We start from the raw sequence: 23,178 nt of genomic DNA on the forward strand, positions 1-23,178 counted from the left end.
TCCCAATTGCTGTTGAAGATTTATGACAGTAGATTCAAGGAAGGCAAGTTTAACCTTGAGCTCGTAAGTCTCATCTTCTTGAATGATCAGCCTTTCATCTAGCATCTAAATTTCTTCATCAGTGAGAGGCCTTGCCGACTTTGGAACTTCATCATCTGGGTCTTCGTTCCCTGTGTCGGAAGGAGCAGTTTGACAAGGTGAAGACCCAGGATGAGTTTCAGCATCATTGATGTGATCTTCCTTGAAAAGACATTTGGAGACAAGATACTGTCTGAAATTGGGAGACCAGTCATAGATTGCGTCCCAGAGATTTGTGACTTTAAATTTTTCAAAGACACTGTTCTCTAGAGCTTTCATTTCAGTATTCGTAAGAACTTCGTCAATTCCCTGAAATTGAGATCTAGGCATTGTCTTGACGAAGATGAAGAAGAAGTAGTTGACGAGGTCTTGAAACTCTTCAGCATGCTTGGTTGCCATGATTAAGGGAAAAGTGGTAGTGACACAGTGTTGAGCCAGAAGTGTCACATAATTCTTGAGAAGAGCAAGCGGAGTCACTGAAGATGAGGATGCAGCATTGAGATCAGCAGTCTCTGCAAATTTGACCTTCTTGTTGAAGCTGTCAAGGCTGTAGTGGAAGAATCCTTTGAGAGGAGGATGGAGCTCTTCTGTATGATCTATCTCTTTATCAGCTGCTTGTGACTCCCTCGATTGTCGTTCTTCTTGACATTGTGAAGGATCAGCAGAGGATGGCGGTTGTTGATGAGAAGCTTATGTGTCTTGAATTAGCACTTCCTCTGGAATCCTTCGTGCAGCTTCTTCAGAATCTTCTTTGAGTGGTTGTTGAGGAGAGTCAAGAGAGATCTTGACTGGCGTTGAGGAACTGTCAAGGTTCCTTTTGACTGAACCTCGAGTTCTGTAGTGAGCCTCTGTTGTAGAACCAGGGGTTTCACTAGGCAGGCTGGAAATCCATTTGGTTGAACTCTTTTGCCCTTCAAAGAGATGGATTGTTGAAGACACTTTGGTGGTATTCTTCCAGAAACATTGAATTTCTTTCGTGCTGTGAAGGATCAAATGATGATACTCTTGTTCTTTGACGTAGATGTCGAGAGGAATGAGTCTCCTTCTTTTCTTCAGCTAGGATTTGAATATAGGCCCTTTCCCAGTTGAATGGACCTTCTTGAAGCAGTGCGATCAGTACCAATTTGTGTGGTCTTGACAGGTGACCAGGCGATCCAAGAATGCCAAACCAACATTTCTTGATCATTTTGGCAATTGGTCTGAGATGGGGATGCAGTCTTGACATGCTCAAGACGTTTGTGATGTTGAGATCGGAGGAGGCATCATCCATCAGTGTGTCTCTCATGAGATTGGTGGCTTCTTCATCAGTGAAGATTGGAGCTGGTCCTTCAGCTGGAAGATTGAACAGTTCTCTTACTGCTCGAGAGATGTTGACAGTGAACTTCGTTGATTCTGAAAAATCTTCGTTGGTGAAGATATTGATGTCTGCTGTAAAGTCACCAGTTGACTCATCAGTCTGAATGTTGTCATAGAATTCTCTGATGATCTGTTCGTTGAGAATGAATTCTGGCGAGCTGTGAAGAAACCTTGTCCATCCATGACGATTCAAGATCTTATTAATCTTATCGTGTTCAGTGAGACTCTGAAGTGCCTCGGATGTGACAATGGGCTCGTAACATACTGCTTGTTGAGAGACGGATTTCGTGGATCTTGCCATGTGTAGATTTTGAAATGAGAGGTTTCTGCAAAAAATCTCGAAAATGTTCTCACAGAGATTGAACTGTGGATTTCACGGTGAGTCGAGGAGAGAAAACACACTTGTTTGATTTGAGACAAATGATTTCTCAGAGATTGAGTAAATCTTTTTCAGAAGATGAAACGACTTTGAAGAGAATGTGGAAGATCGTGCACAGGGCGGTTTCAATGAACTTTTGAAATCCGTACAAATAGAGACGTGACACGTGGATCAATCCGCTTGTTAGTAAAAAGGGCGGGATCGTGCAAACATGTGACAACCATATTTAGACTAAATTTCTACGTGTCATATGAGAAAAAGAAAAATATATGTATCATGACACATCAGCCTTGAAATAGTTTTCAGTCGAGAGAAGTAAATGAACTTAGTCATTAGACCTTATGAACTTGTTGAGAGAAACTTACACGTTAACCAGTACTGAATTAGACGTTGACTGCAGTGGAAGTTTCCCCTTAAATAGATGACTAGTTCTTCTTCAGCTACTTCGGTGTCGACTGTTATTGCACTTTCTTCTCTTGTTTCATCTTTATTCTAATCTGAAGTGTTTCTTCATGAATCACTTCTTCATATACTTCTGACGTCCTTTTGAAGTCTATTTCTGTTTCTTCAAGACGTGGCAGAAGTTCTTGTTTATGAGACCGAAGGAGTTTCAGTCTGTTGATCAGTCTGCGCTCTTAAACATTTCTTCGATCAGCTTCGTCTTCATTTGAGACATAGCGCATGGCAATCCTTCGAGCATCTTGCACATAGATGATCTCTCTGATGATTTGTCTGTGCTCCCTAAGAAGATTTTCAGATCTCATTCTTAGGTCTTGATACTCTTGTCGAACTTGATCATATCTGCAAGTTCCTTCTGACTGTGAGTGGGTTGGACTCTGGTTTTCTTCTGAAAAGATGAATCTATCATTGAGGTCTGAGTCCAACGTCCCAATCTCAAGTCCGTTGACTTCTCGAAAGTATGTATGAATATAGTCGCTGGAGGAGTCTTTCTTGATCCTGTTCATGATAAAAATAAAAGAAAACACACATGGGGCAAGAAAGAAACATAGAACATGCAATCTCAAGAAAAATATTGAGAAGATTTTGATCAAAGAAAATTACCCTCAAAATGATCTAGTTCAGTTAGAACCTAATCCGAAACAAAATTGTTCTTGTGAACTACCTGCTCTGATACCAATTGTTAGGTCCGGAGGGTCTCGAATAGGTGTATGGAGGGGGGGAATACACCTATAGGCTATTTTTAAAACCAGAAGGGATCTCAAGACATAGATCAAAATGAAACTTTACACACAAACTCAGACACCTGTTTACTGAAAAGAGTTTTGACCAGAACAAGGTTGACGACTGATACTGAAAGACTCTTCAGTAAGGAGTTATCAGTTAAGTCACAAGAGCTTAACTGATGCACGTAAGGCTTCAGTCGAGTTTGATAAATAGAGATGTTATAAATCTTCCAGACTATCAGAGGATAGATCTGTCAGACTGATAACATACGCAACGGAAATATTTTTGTTTCGCAATAGCCTTTGTTGAGCACGTTGTTAGTCTTAAGTTTCTCTTTGCAATTAATCAATATTCAGTTTATGAAAGGTAAGAACACAAGTAGGAAAGTAAAACTGAAAGCTGTAATTAACACAGAGATTCTTACGTGGTTCGGAAAACGCTTCCTACATCCACGATCGGTTGATCAGACCAACAACTTCACTCTGCAAGTGCTTACAGGTGCACTGCAAACCGATGCTAGTGCTTACAGGTGCACAGCAAACCTAACGGTGTGCTTGCGGGTGCACACAACCGAATCAACTGAAGATCCAATCTTCAGTACCAACACACCTTGTTGAATTTCTCACTCCTAGCACGAACTGGCACTAGGACCTCACGGAGACAGAGTGTAACACCCCGTACTTTTCCTATGTTGTGAGATAGTGTCTTAACACTATTGAGAGAACTGAGATGTCGAAATACGAGACTATTTTTTTTTATAAGCAGATAAGACAGTTTGTCTTTTAAATAGAGATACGAGTGACTAAGCCGATGATAGAGTTAGACTGATGAGATTCAAAAAATGAGCTGAGATAGAGATGCTGATTGAATTGAGTTGAGATTTTATTTTATTTTCCGACTACTGGGAATAGATTTACCAGATACCGAGTTATCAGAGATTGACTGACCTATTAAGAAAATAGGAATAATGAGTTGACATAGAGTCGAGGAAGAAAGAGTGAGAACCTTGATGACAAGAGTCGGTTTAAGAGACGTCTAGTTTGTTTGTGTTTGCCGACTGCTTTGATGTGACCTTATGTGAAATTACGTGACTGATTGATTATGTGATTTTCGTGATGTGTGTCACTGTGACCAAGTTATTATGATTTTTATTTGAGACTTTAGCATTTGGAATTTTGATTAAGTTTCCAAAGCAAGTGTGGTTTATTTTTATCGAGAAATCGAATGATGCCGGTTTATGAAAATTTTTCCAAGCATAATATTTTTTAAATTATTTTTTCCTACGAAGAGGAATATTATAATTGAGTGAGTGCACTAATAATAGTGCTATAATTATTATTTTGGTCACATGAATAATTATACTATGGTATTTTATTAATGAGTGACATTTCCATAATTATTGTGATTTTTATTCAATCACCCTTCTCATACTTTATTTTATTTTCTCTACCTTATGTTATATGCCTCAAATTACTAAGTGTAGAGATTGAGAGAGTAGAGATTGAGAGTGTATTATTGAGAGAGTAGAGATTGAGAGTGTAGAGATTAGAGTGAGAGAGATCAAGCATTAAATTGCCAATATTCCTTAAGATCTTCAAATCTCCCCAAAGATTAGCAAGATCAATTCATATCTCACAAAATATTTTCTCTCATTCCTCACTCATCATTTTCGACACTCACCCTCTCTCCCTCATCTCTCATTTCCTCCATTGTCAACCATTGATGAAACCTTCGAAGCTTCACAAAATCATACCAAACACATAAATCACCTTCTAAATCTTACCTAAACACCTTCTATCTACTTGAATCCAAGAAGATCCTTGAAGTTTGAGTTCAAAGCTAGAGAGAGAAAGTTTGATATTTGGGTGTAAGTTTGGGTAAGTGATCATTTAATCCATAGATCTAGCTTGAATGATGTTGTATGTGAGTATTTTTGAAAGATTGAAGCAAGAAATCACCCCTCCCTTGTTCTTGAAATTTTCGAAAGTTTTGGGTCTCTACCCTTCAAAAATTTTTCTTTTTCTTTTCTTGTTTTGGGGTGAAAAATGAGACTTGTATGATGTTTGTTGATGATTGATGTGTGTTGTGAAAGACTATGCGTTGAGATGTGAAAGTTGGATGAGTTTAGTTTACCCAAAATTTGGAAACTTGTGAGTTGATGTTTTAAGTGATGAATTGATGATGAGAATGAGTCTATGTGATGTATATGATGATGATTGATGGAGTAAATTGAGTATATGATGTCAATTGATGATTTTGATGTGAGTTAGTTTAATAAAATTAGGGATATGTGTATTCATGCTCTAATTTGTGAATTGATGGTTTATATGTGAGATAAATTGGTTAAAAATGAAAGATCTATGAATAGATTAAAGATTCATATGTGTTTATAAATTTTCAAAGAGATAGTTTAGTAAAAATTAGGACTTTTTGGTCTATGTGTTATTTAAGTGATTTTGCTTAAGATATATGTTTTTAAGCATGATAGTAGTGTCTTTGTATATTTGATTAAGTCTATTGTAGGCTAAATAAAATTTTGGCTTAGTTTAGTTTGTATGAGTTATTGAGTTCTTGTATGATGTGAGTTTGATGCTTGATAAAATGAGGTCTAATTGCTCTATGGTCATTATGTGAACTTTATCCATGTTTTGTTAAGAGTTTTATGTTGATACATGGATTTTCATTAAAAAATAGTTTTCTTGATAAAAAGAGAATGAATATGTGAATAATGAGTTATATGATGTAAAAGATCATATTTGAGTATTTGAGTAACTTTGAGCATGAGATTGAAAAGAGGATTTGTTTGATGCATTCGTTGAAGTGTTTTCTATGAGATTTGAGTTGATGATGAAAGAAAAGAGTCGAGATTGAGTATTATGAGTATTTTGTTGTATTTGAATGTTTTTAAGTGCTATAAGTGCTTAAAATGAGCTTTGATGAGTTTGCTTCGAATAAATGTTGAGTTGAGCATGTTTGCTTGTGTGTATGTTTCGGAGTCGTTTTTCACGACGCACTGACATACTGTTTTCGAGGAATTTTTGATACCCAAATACCATGAAAATTTTATGGTAAGTATATTTGAGAGTCTTGAGCATACCGGTAAAATTTCAAGTCATTTGGACTTCGTTTGATATTTTTTTTAAAATGTGAAACTAAAACTGCTACGTTCTGCCGAATTGTTCGGTGAGTAGCCGATAGAGTCATCGTTTCCAGTAGCTTTCCTTAGCATTCTGGAATCAAACTTTTTATGGTTGATACCTGAGTTTCTTAGATAAGTACCCACCAAATTTCAGACCTTTTTGACAACGTTTACTATTTTTTCAAAAATCAAACTTTTCGGTTGCTAAAAACTGCCGAATATGGTAGACTGTAGTAAAACAGTCATATCTCCTAAAATACTTGGAGTTTTTGATCCTACTTTTTTTTAAATGAAACTAGACTCCAAGAGGTTTCTTTTGGTATAAGTTATGACCACATGAGAGTTCTTTACAGAGTCTGGTGAGGTTTTAAAGTTGAGTCAGTGCAGAGTGAAGTTTGTTTTCGACTTGTCTATGTGTGTTTTTCATATGCTTAAGTGTTTATACTTGTTTATATGCTTGATTGCTATGAGTTTGAGCCGAGTTGAGAGTTAAGTCGAAAATAGGATGTATGAATCCTTAGAAGCCGAGTATACCTAGGGATTGAGTTTTAATGGGTAAATAGACGTTGAGTGAGAAGTTATAGTTAAGATGAGATTGGATTTAGAAATTGAGTTTCTGACTAAGGTTTGTTTTATCACATGAACCTTCGATGACGATGACGATGTGATGATGACATATGAAGGCCCGAACGAGACAAAGAAGTAAGTTGCCTGATTTCTTTCCAGGATTAGCGAAGGACTTCAGGTGGGCAATATTTTGAGTATACATATATCATACGAGCTTTCTAAACTGTTTTGATGATGTTATGAATTTATCAAATGTTTTGAGATAAATAATGTTTGAGAACTGTTTGACTTGCCGATTTTTGCTGATAATGACTTGTGTGTTACCCTCTACTGAGACGAATTCGGTCCTGCCACTAGCGGGATTTTGTGCACAGAGGTGACTGTGAGCCGTCTTCGGGTCGGCCGGTCACGGTACTTGAGAGGGAGGCCTATTTCTCAGTACCTTTGATAATAACGAGTTGTAGATGTGGTGCATACATGTTGAGATCTTTGACTGCAGTCGTTTCTTTATGATATCATGATTATTAAAACTGCTTACACAGGTTCATTTACGCTAAATTTATTCCTGTGTATTGCTGAGATGGGGCAAGTTTCAAACCTATAGCTCTAAGAGCACCTTTCTTGTTTTTCGGCGTTTGCTCACTGAGTATTATGTACTCACGCCCTGCATGTATTTCTAAATGTGCAGGCTAAGCGAAGAGCGAGATTGGTCTGGTGCTGGTGGGGGAACGTTTCAATCGATGTATTTATATTTCCGTATTGCCTTCATGTTAATAGAGTCTTGATGATTGAGATACTTTGTTTTCTTTTGAAATCAAGCAATTTACTCACGGTTATGTGTCTTCATACATGTAATCGATTCGCCTTTTGCTACGATACTCTGCATTTTATGATTCCTTATGAAAAATGAGCTATACCCGTTTTGTTTTTGTTCGTGAAATTCCTGATAATTAAAAAGTTATAACGACGTTGACGATTTTACCCTTGGGTTGATTTATGGAGTTTTCCTTAACACTTTTTCATGCGAGCTTCCGCTTGATGTTCGACCTATTCTTCTCGTCTTTTATTCTTTTAAAATAGTCGTATCGATACTCGTACCCCACTATCACTAGTGTCGGGAATCGGGCTGCGACACAGAGTACCTTCCTGAACTCATTTGCAACTCAAACACTCGATTCTATCGGTCGAAGAGAGGTTTGAAATCTTGCCAACTAAACTTCAAAGAGCAAGTTCTTTGGAGTTAGTTTTGACCTAGGATCTGGGTAAACAGAGGTTTGTCTAAGGTCTAATAGAATATATGTAATCATCAGTGACTGATTTTTGGCTTTGGTATTCTCTTCTTCGATTCAAGCTTTGGAGAGATTAAGCTTTGGCTGAGAACCAATTTTGGCAGAGTTTTAGCTTATGTTATTGAATCGGTGAAGATTGAAGTGATCCTCGAGCGCTATTTATAGAAGAGGTCTTGAATAGATCCGTTGGCGGAGAAGGTCTTCAAGATTTCTTCCGTTGGAGAGCAATTTGAATTTGGGTTGAGGCTTCAATCTTCGAGGTTCCTTGTTTGGTTAGAACGGCTATGTTGAAGAGCAGGAGATGCGACGTCTCTGATAAAGTAGTCACCAAATAGGAATGACCTCTACAGAGAAATGATGATCATGAGATCTCTGCATTTAATGCGGCTGTACTTTTTGGAGTACGTGGCTTCCTTTGAACGTTGGAAGTTCAGTCCGAGGAAAAATATTTAACTGATACTTGACTTTAGTATCAGTCCGCTGATTCCACGTGGCACGCATTAAGTAATCAGTTCATGACTGATTCTTCAACTGACACTTTAGTTGACAACTTCAGTCTTCAGTCTTCAATCCTTCGTCCTTCAGTCTTCAGTCTTCAGTCCTTCGTCCTTCAGTCTTTAGTCTTCAGAACAGCAACTAAACTAGAAAAGAACTCTAATACTTGAGTTCGAATAGTTCTAGTCTATTACAAACAAAGCCTATGGATTTTGGTATAATCAAAACAAGGATTAGGATATTCCATTAAGTTCCCAACATAATCGACGGCAAAGCAGTCGCCCAAACAATTGGATCGAAGATCACCGCCGAAGTCCGCCGCCTCTCCGAAACGTACGGCAAGGTCTCTCTCTCTCTCTCTTTCTCTCGCATCGGATTTACTTCATTTGTAGCTCTGGTATTGGCAGGAATGCAAATTGCTCTATTAATTATAGGTTTTTGGAGTTGATTTCAGTTTCTTGGTCTAGCTGTTGTGATTGTGGGGGCAAAGGAAGGATTCTCAGAGCTATGTGAATATGAAAAGGAAAGCTTGTGCAGAAGTTGGAATCAAGTCGATTGATTTGGACCTACTAGAGAATGTATCCGAATCTGAATTGATTAGCAAAGTTCAAGAACTGAATGTAAATCCTGATGTTCATGGTTGGTGAGCTAAATTTGTTGCAGTCATCGAGTTTCTTGGGTTTGATTGTTTTCTAGATATGTGTATTTTACATGTTTGTTCGTGTGATGATGTTGTAGTCGTATCGTATCCGCTCGGATGTATCATGCATATTGAGTATTGTGCCAAGAAATGTCTTTTTGAATCTCGTAGACTCTGTAGAGATGAATTTGATGATTTACCCGTTTGAAACTTGAGTCTTTTGCTTGTTCGGAGCAGTATCCGAATCTGAGTTAATATGCGAAGTTCATGAATTGAATGCCAATCCTTTTGTTCATGGTTGGTTAGCTAAATGTGCAAAATTCGTCTGAGTTTATGCGGTTCAGATTAGTTGCTGGATTTGTGTTTGTTGCTTGTTTGTTCGTGCAATCATTTTGTAGTTGTATCTGCTTAGATGTATATTTCTTAGTGTACCTAAACCTTTGAAACTCATAAGCTTTGTAGAAATAAATTTCATGGGAGCAGTGTCGAGTTAAGATTGATTTAACATATATCCATATGCCTTGATTTTGTGCTATTATGATGGTTTTCATCAATTTTCCTCGTAGATTGTAAGATCCTTTCAAAATATACGTTGTTGTTCTGACTCAATATTTTGAAGTTGGAAAGTTGAAAAGCAAAAGAATTTATGTTTGGTTGTTGTAGGTATACTGGTTCAGCTCCTGTTGCCTAAACATATAAACGAAGAGAAAATTTTAACTGAGATATCCCTAGGAAATGATGTGGATGAATTTCACCCTCCGAACATTGGTAAATTAGCAATGAAAGGCAGAGATCCTCAGTTTGTCCCGTGCACCCCCAAGGTAATAATATACAAGTGCACTACCTTAGATGCTATTTAAATGCTACTTCCTAATTGGCTTTCCATTTATGAAATATATTACTTCACTAGATTTTTATGGAGTAAATTCGTCACTTATATCAGTGTTTTTTTCTCATAAACAGGGTTGCATCGAGCTTCTAACCAGCCATGGCATTACTATTAAGGGAAAGAATGATGTTGTGGTAGGTCGGAGTAACATAGTTGGTTTGCCGGTTTCCCTACTCCTCCTAAATGAAGATGCTACCGTCACTATAGTTCATTCTCGTACCAAAGAACCCGAGAGCATTGTTTGAAATGCTGACATTATCATCGCTGCTGCAGGACAAGCAGCAATGGTAACGAGAATCATATCACGATTTCCTTTGGCCTTGTTTCAACTTAACTTTGTGTAGTGTTTGCTCCATGTGATGTGCTGATGTATGAAAGATTACTTTTACTAACGGATCAAGCTACTCGATTTTCAGATTAAGGGCAGTTGGATCAAACCCGGTGCTGCAGTAATCGATGTGGGAACCAATGTTGTGGAAGATCCTAGTAAGAAATCTGGTTATCGGCTTGTTGGGGATGTAGATTTTCAGGAAGCATGTAAGACAGCCGGATGCATCACTCCGGTTCCCGGTGGTGTCGGGCCGATGACAGTTGCCATGTTGCTAAAGAACACTTTGGATGGAGCTAAGAGAGTAATAGAGGGTTAGTGTCTCATTTGCCGAACATTAATAAAATATTTTGCGATGTTATTGATCACTATTTTATTAGCAATAGAAATACCGCAACTAACACGGTGTAATTGTAGTATAAACATCAATCGAAGATCGTATCCACAGGAACTGACACAACGAAATAACTCTAGCTATATCCTAAACAGACTATAACAGTAGACAGGCAAACAAATAAAAAGAAGGTTTGATTAACTTAAACTAAAACGCAATTAACAATAAATCAAAACACATAGGAAAAATCAAATATTAAAAGACAACTGATCCTAAGGTAGTAAATTCGTTAACTAAATCTACGCAATAAATCTATTAATCCTATGTACTAGTTTAATTCAGTTATGATGAGAGATCACTTAATTAATCAATCACTCTCGCTAGAGTAGCAACGATCGTAGATTAGTAAATTATCTATCTCCGTTAGGTCTCAAGAAAATCTACTAACTCCCAATAGATCCTAAGAATAGCTCCCTATGATCCACCTATCTCCGTTAGGTCTCAAGGTTAAAATCATATCATACATTCCTGAATCCGCTAAGCAGTTATCTGCGCTAGGTCTCAAACCGAATAGCTAAACATGCAAACAATTGATCAAATAATTCACAAGAAAATAAGCACAAGGAATTATGAATCATAAACTGGAAGGCACAAAGATATTAACAAATAAATCACATAAATTCAATCAACTATTTACAAACCCTAGAATCAGCTAAACGAAACTAGCCAGACATACTGAAATAAAACATAAACATAATTAAAAAGAACGCGATTATAAAAACCAAATTGTATAAAAACCGAATAAGAATGATTGTAGCGGCTTGAATCTTCAATCTTGATCCAAGCCTTGAAAACTAGAAAGCAATGAAATTCTAAAGCTAGAAAACTGAAAATATTAAGTCTGGGAACCCTAGATAGGTCAAAAGAAGACCTATTTATAGTCTTAGGGTAAAACACAGAGTTCTAAATCAAAAATAACATAGAAAAATGTAAAAACGCGGAAGGCTAAAAACACGCGGCCAAAACGGCGGCCCGTTCGGCGGTCGCCGAACAGGTCGCCGTTTTTGCCCTTAAAATCGCCCAAATTCGGCGTTCGCCGAATTTCTTCCACATAGCATATTTCCGATCCAGGGATTTCGGCGGCCAACTCAGCGATCGCCGAGTTGGTCGCCGTTTTTGCTCTTCAAAACACCAATTTTCGGCGGTTAACTCCATTGACCGCCGAATTGCCTCCTTCTCGCCCCGACTTCAGAATCTTCGTCTTTTCTCGTGTTGGGAACCTTGTGGAATATCCTAATCCTTGTTTTGATGATACCAAAATTCATAGGTCGTAATTGTAATAGACTAGAATTATTTTGAACTCAAGTGTTAGAGTTCGTTTCTAGTTTAGTTTGCGGTTTCGAAGACTGAAGACTGAAGACTGAAGAACGAAGGACTGAAGACTGCAGATACCAACTGAAGTATCAGTTGAAGAATCAGTTAGGAACTGATTACTTAATGCGTGCCATGGACTGATACTAAAGTCAAGTATCAGTTGAACATTCCTCCTCGGACTGATCTTCCAACGTTCAGAGGAAGCCACGTACTCACAAAGTACAGCCGCATTAAATGCAGAGATCTCAGGATCTCCTTATCTCTGCAGAGGTCATTCCTATCTGGTGGCTACTTTTTCAGAGACGTCACATCTCCTGTCCCTCAAGAGAGCCGTTTCCACCAGACAAGGAACCTCGAAGATTGAAGCCTCAGCCCAAATTTGAATTGCTCTCCAACGGAAGAAATCTTGAGGACGTTCTACGCCAACGGATCTATTCAAGAGTTCTCCTACAAATAGCGTTCGAGGATCACTTCAACCTTCACCGATTCAACGACATAAGCTGAAGCTCTGCCAAAATCGCTACTCAGCCTAAAGCTTAACCTCCTCAAAGCTTGAATCGAAGAAGAGAATTCCAAAGCCAAAATCAGTCACTGCTGATTACACACATTCTCTTAGACCTTAGGCAAACCTCTGTTTACCCAGAAGCCAAGGTCAAACTTGCTTCAAAGAACTTGTTCTTTGTAGTATAGTTGGCACTCGTTCAAACCTCCCGCCCATAAGAGGGTTTGAGTGATTCGGAGTTCAGGAAGGTACTCTGACTCTGAGTGAGAAGTCTTAGCGCGGGTTGTGCTAAGCAAGAGAAATCCGACACGAGTGAAGTGTGGGTACTGAAGAAGGGTTTTCTTCAGTGGTACGGTTGTGTGCACCCGGCATGCACACGGTTTGGTTTGCAGTGCACCTGTTAAGCACTTGCGGAGTGGATTGTTGGTCTGATCAACCGACCGTGGATGTAGGAAATGGTTTTTTCGAACCATGTAAAAGTCTTTGTGTTGTTTACAGCTTTCAGTTTTACTTTCATACTTGTGTTGTTTCAATTGATAAACTGAATACTGATTAACTGCGAAGAGAAACCTAAGACCAACAACGTGCTCAACCGAGGTTATTGCAAAACTAAGTTTAATTTCCGTTGTGTATGATATCAGTCTGACTGATCTATCTTCTGATAGTCAGGAAGAGTGTTATCATCTCTGTTTTAGCAAACTCGACTGAAGCCCTTACGTGCATCAGTTAAGTTCCAGCAACTTAACTGATAACTCCCTACTGAAGAGTTTTCAGTATCAGTCGTCAACCCTGTTTGGTCAAAACTGTTTTAAGTAAAACAGGCGTATTTGTTTGCGTGCAAAGTTTCGTTTTGATCTCTATCTGAGATCCCTCTGATTGAGGAGTTTTTAAAATAGCCCATATGTGTATTCCCCCTCATACACCTATTCGAGACCCTCAGGACCTAACATCTCGATTTTTGGGCTCGATTCTCTCAAAACTCTTCTCTTAAACATATTCCTTACGCTCCATGCTCCAGTACTACTCATTTCTGCATCAAAATAGCCAAAACTACACCCGACCGTGAAATCATGAAATAATAGCCAATGAACTCCAAAAGATAATAAAACGAGCGTAAAATCGACTTAAACCGCAGAATAATAAACCATAAAAACCATGCAAAATGAGTGTTTATCAACTCCCCCAAACTTAAGATGTTGTTCGTCCTCGAACAACGAGAAGAACAAAACAATAAACACGAATGGGTATGATGATTGGATCATCGATGCCTCAGAAAAATAAACCTTTTGAATTCCCTCAAATCCTCAACACATGAACACAATAATTACCAACAAGCATAATCAATGGCAAATTCAACCTTGACATTCCAACAATTGACTCTCAAGATAAAAGTGTTTCACTCAACTCACAATTGATGGAAAATGACGTGTATCTCTCATCGAAACTCATGCAATGTAGATTACTTACCATAGGCTTGCCAATCGTCTCAAATCTCCATCGCTAAAAGTGTGTCAAGGGTAAGATCAAAAAGGTCTTTACATTGGGTTCTAATGTAGGAACATTGGATTAGGTAGGACAATTTGGCTAAGTGACTCAAAGTAAATTGATTACACCAACCTTATGACTTCACCATTCAAGCATGGAATAAATTCCATCTTCCACCTAATAACGCCTCCACAAACATCACAAACCAAGGGGTAATATCATCATAAGTCAAAACTAGACATTCTCTTATGCTCTCACTTTTCTAGTAACAACAAAGTCGACTAACCATGAAATTTTCAATTATACACGCGACTTTCTCAACCAACTTTCATTGTTTTTTTTTGTTTTTGTTTCTTTAGAGCTTATAAGAATGACTAGTATAATTTTTCACCCGTTTTTTTTTCATCAACCCGCAACAAATACCACACAACGATCCCCATATACTCCATCACCCCCTATCATCCGGTTAAAGAATCAAAGCTTAAGAAGGCTCAAACACGGTTAACAAGGGAATAATGTTTTCAGGAAAGTGTTTGGGATATAACGTGGCTTACGAACGATGGCCTAAAATCATCTCAAACTCTTGGGCACAACAAGCAATCTCAACCAAGAACCATGGCAAGTTCTAGAAGTGCACTGCATGCGTGACAACACTCAAAAACAAAGAACAAACTGCAAAAATGGGCAGTTAAGGCTCAATTCCTCACAAGCTTGTTCAACGTCGAAAATCAAGGCAAAATATACTCATCAATCACACACGTCAGTTCAAATCATGTCTAAATGTCGAGAAAAATCGGAAATTACCTTCTTTTCGCAGAATTCCTCATAGGCACCTTACCAACAACTAACTGGAGCACTAAACATTCAAAAATAAAAGAAACTATGGAATACGTCTGAGAATATATCAATTTAGTTACAGGCCCAAAAATAAAAGACTATGAATACCTCCTCAAAACAGCCAAAAGAACAAAAATATACTGGGCTAAAAATGCAAACCATAACCAATCTCTATCCCCCTCCCCCAAACTTATTAAGGAGCGAATGCTCGAAAATAAGTTTGGAGGGAAAAATAGATAAAGGTTATGGTGAGCATACTTACAAAGCACTCAAGATGGCGGTCATCCCTGTCTCATCTGGAACTCCTGAAATTGTCGTAGGAGTTCCTCCTGCATCGCCATCTGCCTAGCATACTCCTGCTGCTGCCTCTCCATCTCTGCCCGCTGCCAAGCCTCAAAAGTTGCCTGCCGATTGAACTCCTCCCGTGCACACGTCTCAAAGGCGTCATAATGAGCAAAATGCTCACGTTGATAAACATCCATAGCTTGCTGCTGCAGGCGAACCGCCGTGACGTCTGTGCGCATAACAGTGAGCTGCGCCTTTTGTTGCTCGGCAAAGGCCTGCAACTGCTGCATCCTCTCGGTGAGCTCAGTAACATCAAAATGAGCTCCCGGTCCCTATTGTTCTCCTGCTGCGGGCTCCTCTTCCTCCTCATTCACCTGCTGAGGGTCCTACTCGTCAGCCTGCTCCCCTGCTATAGCCCTCACATGGGCACCTGTGTTCATTAGCCAATTCTGGGTCTCAAAGCGCCCGCCCACACGGGTGAGAGCCGGGTTCGGCAGGGGGAAGTGATCACCTTCACTTTGCACCAACTTAAATGGTGGTTGGGCCCTCGACAGAAATCTCATGCGGACCATTCGGTGACCATTGAGCAGATTATCACCCGCCAAAGCTTCCCATTCAGCAACTGCGGGACAAACACGGCGTGCAAGGGGTGTAAGCATCCCTCCAATCGTGATCACTCCTGTGTTGGCCTTTGATGCCTTGAACAACTGCTTGAGGAGGATTTGGGTTAAATCCATTGGTGTGCGTGTGAGCATCCCCCAAATGATAAACAGCTCGTGCTGCGTCACGTGACTGTTGTCCTTCCTAGCAAGCACCGTATAAGCCAGAATGCAGTGTGTCATCCTTAGGACATGATTTCTAATGTCCGCTGCATTTGATGTCCCCGACACAAATGCACCGGCGCTTGGCAGAGCTATCTCTCTCCATAATGATGCAGCGTTGATGTCGCAGCCCGATATAGCCAGTGATAGCGTATACCAAGTATCGTACGACTAATAAAAGAAATAGTGAAAGAAATAGGAATACATCTTATTTTAGCGGAAGCAATTGCAAACTTTACTCATTTTAAAGAAGGATTTCAAGACCAAAATAATTACTAGCTTGGGTAAACATGATTAAGCCATTGAAACTTAGCAAGGGTCTGAGAAGTATTTCCCTTAAGGGATATTACAGACATAAGCAAATTAAATAAAGAGTTTCATCAGAGTTATGCAGCGAGATGCGTTACTATATGTGTGAAGACATATAGCAGGGAGTTCAAATTCTTATAGAGTCAAAGCTTATAAAGATAAATATGAGACATAGGAAAGACACAACCAACTGACAATTCCAACAGCTTTCACCCATCCTCGCGCCAAGCCAGACCTGCACATTTAGAAATACATGCAGGGCTGAGTACCAAAAAGCACTCAGTGGACTCATGCCGGAAATAATTGAAATGTTGCTCTTAGAGCTATATGTCAATCTTGCCCTTTTCAATGCATCAACAGGATTTAACTGAGATTAAAAATACATGTTCATGTTTTTCTGTCATAAACTCATTTGCATCATCATAATAATATCATTAGTCTGCAGACATTATATATTCACGGTATGTGCCAACTATGAGAACTCATATAATATATATATATATAAGGTGAAGAGAAGGAGGCCTCCTTCAAATCACCGTGACCGGCCGACTAGAGACGGCTCACGGTCACCTCTGCGCACAAAACCTTTACTGTCATATAAATCAGTCAAAGGCCGATATCTTGCATCATGATCATAATCATGTCTTTCATAGAGGCAACATACCATATCTCATTCTCATCAATAATAAATATGGCAAGTTGACAATTTTCATAATACTTATCAATAATGCTTCAACATGCTTCATTTTCATAAGATTCATCAATAATGCTTCAACATGCTTCATTTTCATAAGAATTTGCATTTGTACTCATTATCATGGTAGCTAGCCATAATAGAGTTAGAATAAAGCCCACCTGTCTCAGGGGTCGATGACGTAATGCTCAGAGTCGTACTAACGCCGGCCGTCACTCGAACCTTTGGTGGCGCACGTGGTTTAGATTGTCATGTGACAAAATAAACTCTAGTTAGAATTTCATCTAACTAATATCTCAATACTTATGCTTTCATCATATGCTTAATCTCATCTTATAACCTATCTACTATTTACCCAATTGGACCTCTCAATTTAATTAGATATCTTATCCAATTAAAAGACTCTCAATCCTAGGTAAATAGCATTCATAAACATCAAATAGTCATTCATACTTTGCAATAATCAATTTCCACATAATACATTTTCACGATTTATCACAATAGTCAAATGACTTAAAAAAAATAATCCTATGAACTCGAAATCTTTTTCCTTGTAAGTAAATTCCCAAATATTCACGTAAGCTTGGAAATAAATATAAAATTTTCTAGTAGTATTTTCATGACATAACATGGTGTATTAATCCACCAAAACTTTAAAATCCTCAAAACAATTACAAAGTAGAAATTTTCAGACTCCTACAGTTTATCATTCTGCTCTGCCTCAACTTTAACGAATAAACTGTTTTGACTCAGAAATCTCCTAGATTCGAGACTTACACTGTTGAAAACCTTTCTGCGTCTAGTTTTATTTAAAAAAAAGTAGAGTGAAAAACTCCAAGTGGTTTACGAGATATGGGTGTTTTCCCACAGTCTACCAGATTCGGCAGTTTTGCACGACTGGAAGCTATGATTTTTGAAAAATAGTAAACGTTGGCCAAATGGTTTGAAATTTGGTGTAAATCAGTATAATACATGTATCTTTCTACCATACAAATTTGGGAGGCTGAATGTTTTTGAAAGTTACTGAAAAGTGTGACTCTAGGGACTGCCTTTCTAAATTTCCGGTGGACATGCGCAGTAAACGTTTTGCATTTTAAAAAGGTAGTAAAAGAAGTTCAAATGACTTGAAATTTTACCAGCGTCCTCAAGACACATATATCGACACACTGTAAAATTTTGAAGAGTTTTGGACGAGGGAAACCTCGTCGACTGATCAGTCCAGAACGTAAGAAAACTTCTCAAAATGGTTGAAACAACAACATATACACATATCATCATAGATCTATACTTTCATCACCATTCTCATGCATTTTCACACTAATAACTCATCATGCTTCAATTATGCATCAATATACATGCTTATACCACAAGAAAATATATATATAACATAAGAGGAGGATTGAGGTTGCTACCAACAAGATCAATGGAGGTGGAGTAGAAGATGATGCGTAGTATGCTTGGAGCTTGAGCTTGAAGATGAACACTTTAAGAAACCTTAGTTCTTACTATATTTGGTGGAACAAGAAAAAGAAGTGTGGTGGAGTGAGGAGGAGGAGGAGGGCTGCTGAAAATAAAGAAGAATAAGAGAGGGAGGGAGATGAGAGAGAGGTGTGCATGTGCTTGTGAGCTTAAAGTGTGGAGGAATGAGTTGGCTAGTTAGATTAGCTTTTTAGGGGCTCTTTAATGGTGCATGTGATTTCCATTGATGGGAAAGAGAAGAATAATGTGGGAGAGTGGGGAGGGAGCTAGTGCTGCGTAAGGGTGATAGAGTGAGAGAGAAAGAGTGAGAGAGATTGAGAGAGATAGAGAGAGTGAGAGAGAAAGAGAGATAGGTGTGTATATATATATATATATATCTATATATATATATATACTTGAATAATTATAACTCTTATTTAGTATGTGGGAAAAATATATCTCATGAAAATATATTTATTCATGTGAGGAAAAATTATCTCTATTATGATATATCTAACATCATAATAACAATGCATCAATAAATCATATGTGAATATTCTACCAAGTAAAATATTTATATCACATAGACATTTTAATAAAAATATAGGGCGAAGATAGGTTTCTCAATAAGAGAATTTATAAGACTCGAGAAAATAATATCGCCTCCTATTAAACTCTAAAAATTTCTTATCTCATTTATTCGCCCACGTGCATAATTCCTCTAGCTACTATTTAAAACTCAATTTAAATTCGAGCTAGGGCACAAATAGCTTCTCAAAACACGGGGTGTTACATCCTTACCCCCTTAAAAAAATTTCGTCCCGAAATTTGAAATCTCACCTTCGGGAAACAATTCTGGATATTTTTCCTTCATTTTATCCTCCAATTCCCAAGTTGCTTCTTCTTGCCCGTGATGTCTCCATTGTATTTTGACTAAGGCAAGTGACTTATTTCTCAATTGTTGGATCTTTCTATCCAACACAGCTTCGGGTCTTTCTTCATATTTCAGGTCTGGTTCAAGAGATATATCCTCTCGATGAATAACATGCTTCGGGTCAAACACGTATTTTCTCAACTGCGACACGTGAAAGACATTGTGAACATTCGCGAAATTTGGAGGTAACGCGAGTCTATAGGCAACAGGGCCTACTTTTTCCAATATGTCGTATGGGCCTATAAATCTAGGCTTGAGCTTTCCTTTTATACCAAATCGGTGAATCCCTCGAGAAGGGGAAACTTTCAAAAAGACTTTACTTCCCACTTCAAACTGAATCTCTGTGCGTCTAGTGTCGGCATAAGATTTTTGGCGATCTTGAGCTTCTTTAATTCGTTGCCGAATTTGTCTCACAGTTGTGATCATTTCTTCCACTGCGTCAGGACCTAACACTTTTCTTTCTCCTACTTCATCCCAATAAAGCGGAGATCTACATTTTCTTCCATAGAGGGCTTCATATGGTGCCATGTTAATAGTCGTTTGGAAACTATTATTGTAGGCAAATTCAATCAGGGGTAACACTTGTTCCCATTGAGCTCCTCTATCTAACACTACAGTCCGAATCATATCTTCCAAAACTTGTATAGTTCTTTCAGACTGTCCATCCGTCTGTGGATGAAAAGCTGTGCTAAAATTCAACTTAGTACCCAATTCCCTGTGTAAGCTCATCCAAAAACGTGAGGTGAATTTTGTATCTCTATCGGAGGTAATCGTCATTGGAACTCCGTGTAAACGTACTATCTCACGAATGTATATTTGAGCTAACTTTTCAGAACCACTTGTGACAGGAATCGGTATGAAGTGAGCACTTTTCGTCAATCTATCTATGATCACCCAAACGGCGGTATTCCCTCTATTCGACTTTGGCAAGGCAGTGACAAAGTCCATGGCAATGTGGTCCCATTTCCACTCTGGGATTTCTAACGGTTGTAATTTGCCATAAGGTCGTTGGTGTAATGCCTTCACTTGCTGACAAGCTAAACATCGTTCTACAAACGAAGCTATGTCTCGCTTCATGCCTTCCCACCAAAATCTTGCTTTTAAATCTTGGTACATCTTCGTACCTCCCGGATGTGCTGCGTAAGGCGTGTCATGAGCTTCGCTCATGATTTCATTTCTTAATTTCTCATCATTGGGTACACAGATTCTTCCCTCAAACATCAATGCATTATCTGCTGCTTCTTGGTATGACTCAAGCTTCTCGGTACGGATTTTCACTCGCAATCTTTCCAATTTCTCATCCTCTCTTTGCATACTAACAATCCTTGATCTTAGGTCGGGGGTAACACTGAGTGTCGCCATGATCAAATCTGTGGTTTGCGGTGGAAATACCACTTCCAACCTTAACCTTTCGAATTCCCTAACCAAGTCATTCTCCTTGGTTAGGATACATCCTAACTTGGCTCGTTCCATTCTGCTCAAGGCATCTGCCACGACGTTGGCTTTGCCTGGATGATAATTGATTCCACAATCGTAGTCCTTGACCAATTCTAGCCATCTTCTTTGTCTCATATTCAGATCCTTCTGTTCAAAGAAATATTTGAGACTCTTATGGTCGGTGTAAATTTCACACCTTACTCCATAAAGGTGATGTCTCCAAATTTTCAATGCGTGCACTACTGCTGCTAGCTCTAGGTCATGTGTCGGGTAATTTGCTTCGTGTGGCCTAAGCTGTCGCGAGGCATAAGCTATTACCTTTCCCTCTTGCATCAGTACACAACCTAGTCCTTTCTTTGATGCGTCTGTATAGATAGTGTATTCCTTGTTTGCTTCTGGAACGGCTAGTACTGGGGCGGTGGTCAACCTCTTCTTCAATTCTTGAAAGCTTTGTTCGCATTCGTCTGTCCACAAGAATTTGACTTCTTTCTTGAGCAGATGAGTTATAGGCTTGGCTATTTTGGAGAAATCTTGTATAAAACGACGGTAGTAGCCTGCTAATCCTAGGAAGCTACGAATCTCGTGAGGTGTCGTTGGTGATCTCCATTCTTGCACTGCTTGAACCTTGGCAGGATCCACTTTGATTCCTGCAGCTGAAATGACGTGGCCTAAGAAATTGACTTCTCGTAGCCAAAACTCACATTTGCTATACTTAGCATAAAGCTTTTCAGCTCTTAGCTTCTCTAGCACAGTTCTAAGGTGCTCTTCATGATCCTTCTCATTCTTCGAGTAAATCAAGATGTCGTCTATGAATACCAACACGAATTGATCCAAATATTCATGAAACACTCGATTCATGAGATCCATGAATACGGCGGGGGCATTTGTTAATCCAAAAGGCATCACTATGAACTCATAGTGTCCGTATCTCGTGCGGAATGCTGTCTTTGGAATATCCTCAGGTCGTATCCTCAATTGGTGATACCCTGTCCTTAAATCTATCTTTGAGAAAGCGCGTGCTCCTCGAAGTTGATCAAACAAATCGTCTATACGTGGCAAAGGATACTTGTTCTTTAGGGTCACCTTGTTTAATTCCCGGTAATCGATACACAATCTTAAACTTCCGTCTTTCTTTTTGACAAACATGACCGGTGCTCCCCAAGGCGAAACACTGGGTCGAATGAATCCCATGTCCAACAATTCTTGTAGTTGCAACTTCAGTTCTTGCAATTCTGTTGGTGCCATCCTATATGGTGCTTTGGATATTGGTGCTGCTCCAGGTTCCAAGTCGATTGTGAATTCCAATTGTCGGTTCGGGGGTAGACCTGGTAGAATATCAGGGAAAACGTCTTGATACTCCCGCACTATAGGTACATCTTCAATCTTTATTTGTGCTTCCTCTTCTTGGCTCAAGTATACTAACTATGCTGTCGCGCCCTTTTCTTTTAGTATCTTGTTCGCTTGCACTGCAGAGATGATAGGTGTCTTCTTCCATTTCCTATTGATGGCATAAAAACATGTAGGTTCCAGGCCAGGTGGCTGGAATGATATCCATCTCTGCTCGCATTGTATCACCGCATGGTGTTCTGCTAACCAGTCCATTCCCAAAATGATGTCTGTGGTCCACATGCGCAGAAGTCTCAACGTCTTAGCCTTAAGCTTAAGAGGTCCTAATTCAAATTCTAAGTTAGGACACACATGTGTCACGGTGGTGATCTTCCCTAAGGGAGTGGCTACCCTTAAGTGTAGCTGGGCTGGTTCTACATTCAGCTCTAACGTATCCACACAAGTATATGAGATGAAAGAATGTGATGCTCCAGTATCAAAGAGAATAACAATGGGTACACCTTTCAGTTCCCCAATACCTGTTAAGTTTCCTTGGTTCTTATCCTGATTCTTCTGATTGATAGCATACATCCTTTGATATTGCGGTGGTGTTCCTGCTTGCGGTGCAGGTAGCTGCTTATGAGGCTGGTTTGGACGGCGAAAAGGTTGTTGCTGTAGTGGTTGAGGTAGAGGAAGAATTCCTTCCATTGCTCTGAGTTGTGGGGTTGGAAACTGATTGGGTCTTCCTCCACTCATCCCTTGCTGTCGGTTGGGGCACTGGCTCGAGTAATGCCCTGGTTTCCCACAAGTGAAACAATTTGGGTTTCCAGCTCTGCACACTCCTGTGTGTAACTTGTTGCACTTAGGACAAGGGGGTATCCCTTGGTGTCCGGGGTGTGAGGTCGCTGGTCCACCATAAAATAATTTATCGCCTTTCACCAATGGAGCCTGGACATTCTGACCTTGCCATGGCTTTTTACCCTCATTTCCACGATTTTCCCATTTGCGTTTTCCTTTCTGTCCTTGGTTAGAGTAGG

At 39.2% G+C, this 23,178-nt stretch overlaps 1 long non-coding RNA gene and 1 pseudogene across 1 annotated transcript; one reads left to right on the forward strand and one right to left on the reverse strand.

Moving 5' to 3' along the window:
* Nucleotides 1–1,778: 1,778 nt before the first annotated feature.
* On the forward strand, nucleotides 1,779–10,673 carry LOC130990850 (bifunctional protein FolD 2-like; annotated as a pseudogene).
* A 5,590-nt stretch (nucleotides 10,674–16,263) lies between these two features.
* Nucleotides 16,264–18,850, reverse strand: LOC130989364 (uncharacterized). The gene is made up of 3 exons (XR_009090587.1): nucleotides 18,399–18,850; nucleotides 17,148–17,208; nucleotides 16,264–16,527 (listed from the first exon to the last, which is right to left on the reverse strand). It is a non-coding gene; the product is annotated as an uncharacterized LOC130989364 (long non-coding RNA).
* Between the last annotated feature and the right edge of the window lie 4,328 nt (nucleotides 18,851–23,178).

The sequence above is a fragment of the Salvia miltiorrhiza genome, chromosome 6, assembly GCF_028751815.1.
Source record: "Salvia miltiorrhiza cultivar Shanhuang (shh) chromosome 6, IMPLAD_Smil_shh, whole genome shotgun sequence".
Taxonomy (NCBI): Eukaryota; Viridiplantae; Streptophyta; class Magnoliopsida; order Lamiales; family Lamiaceae; genus Salvia; species Salvia miltiorrhiza.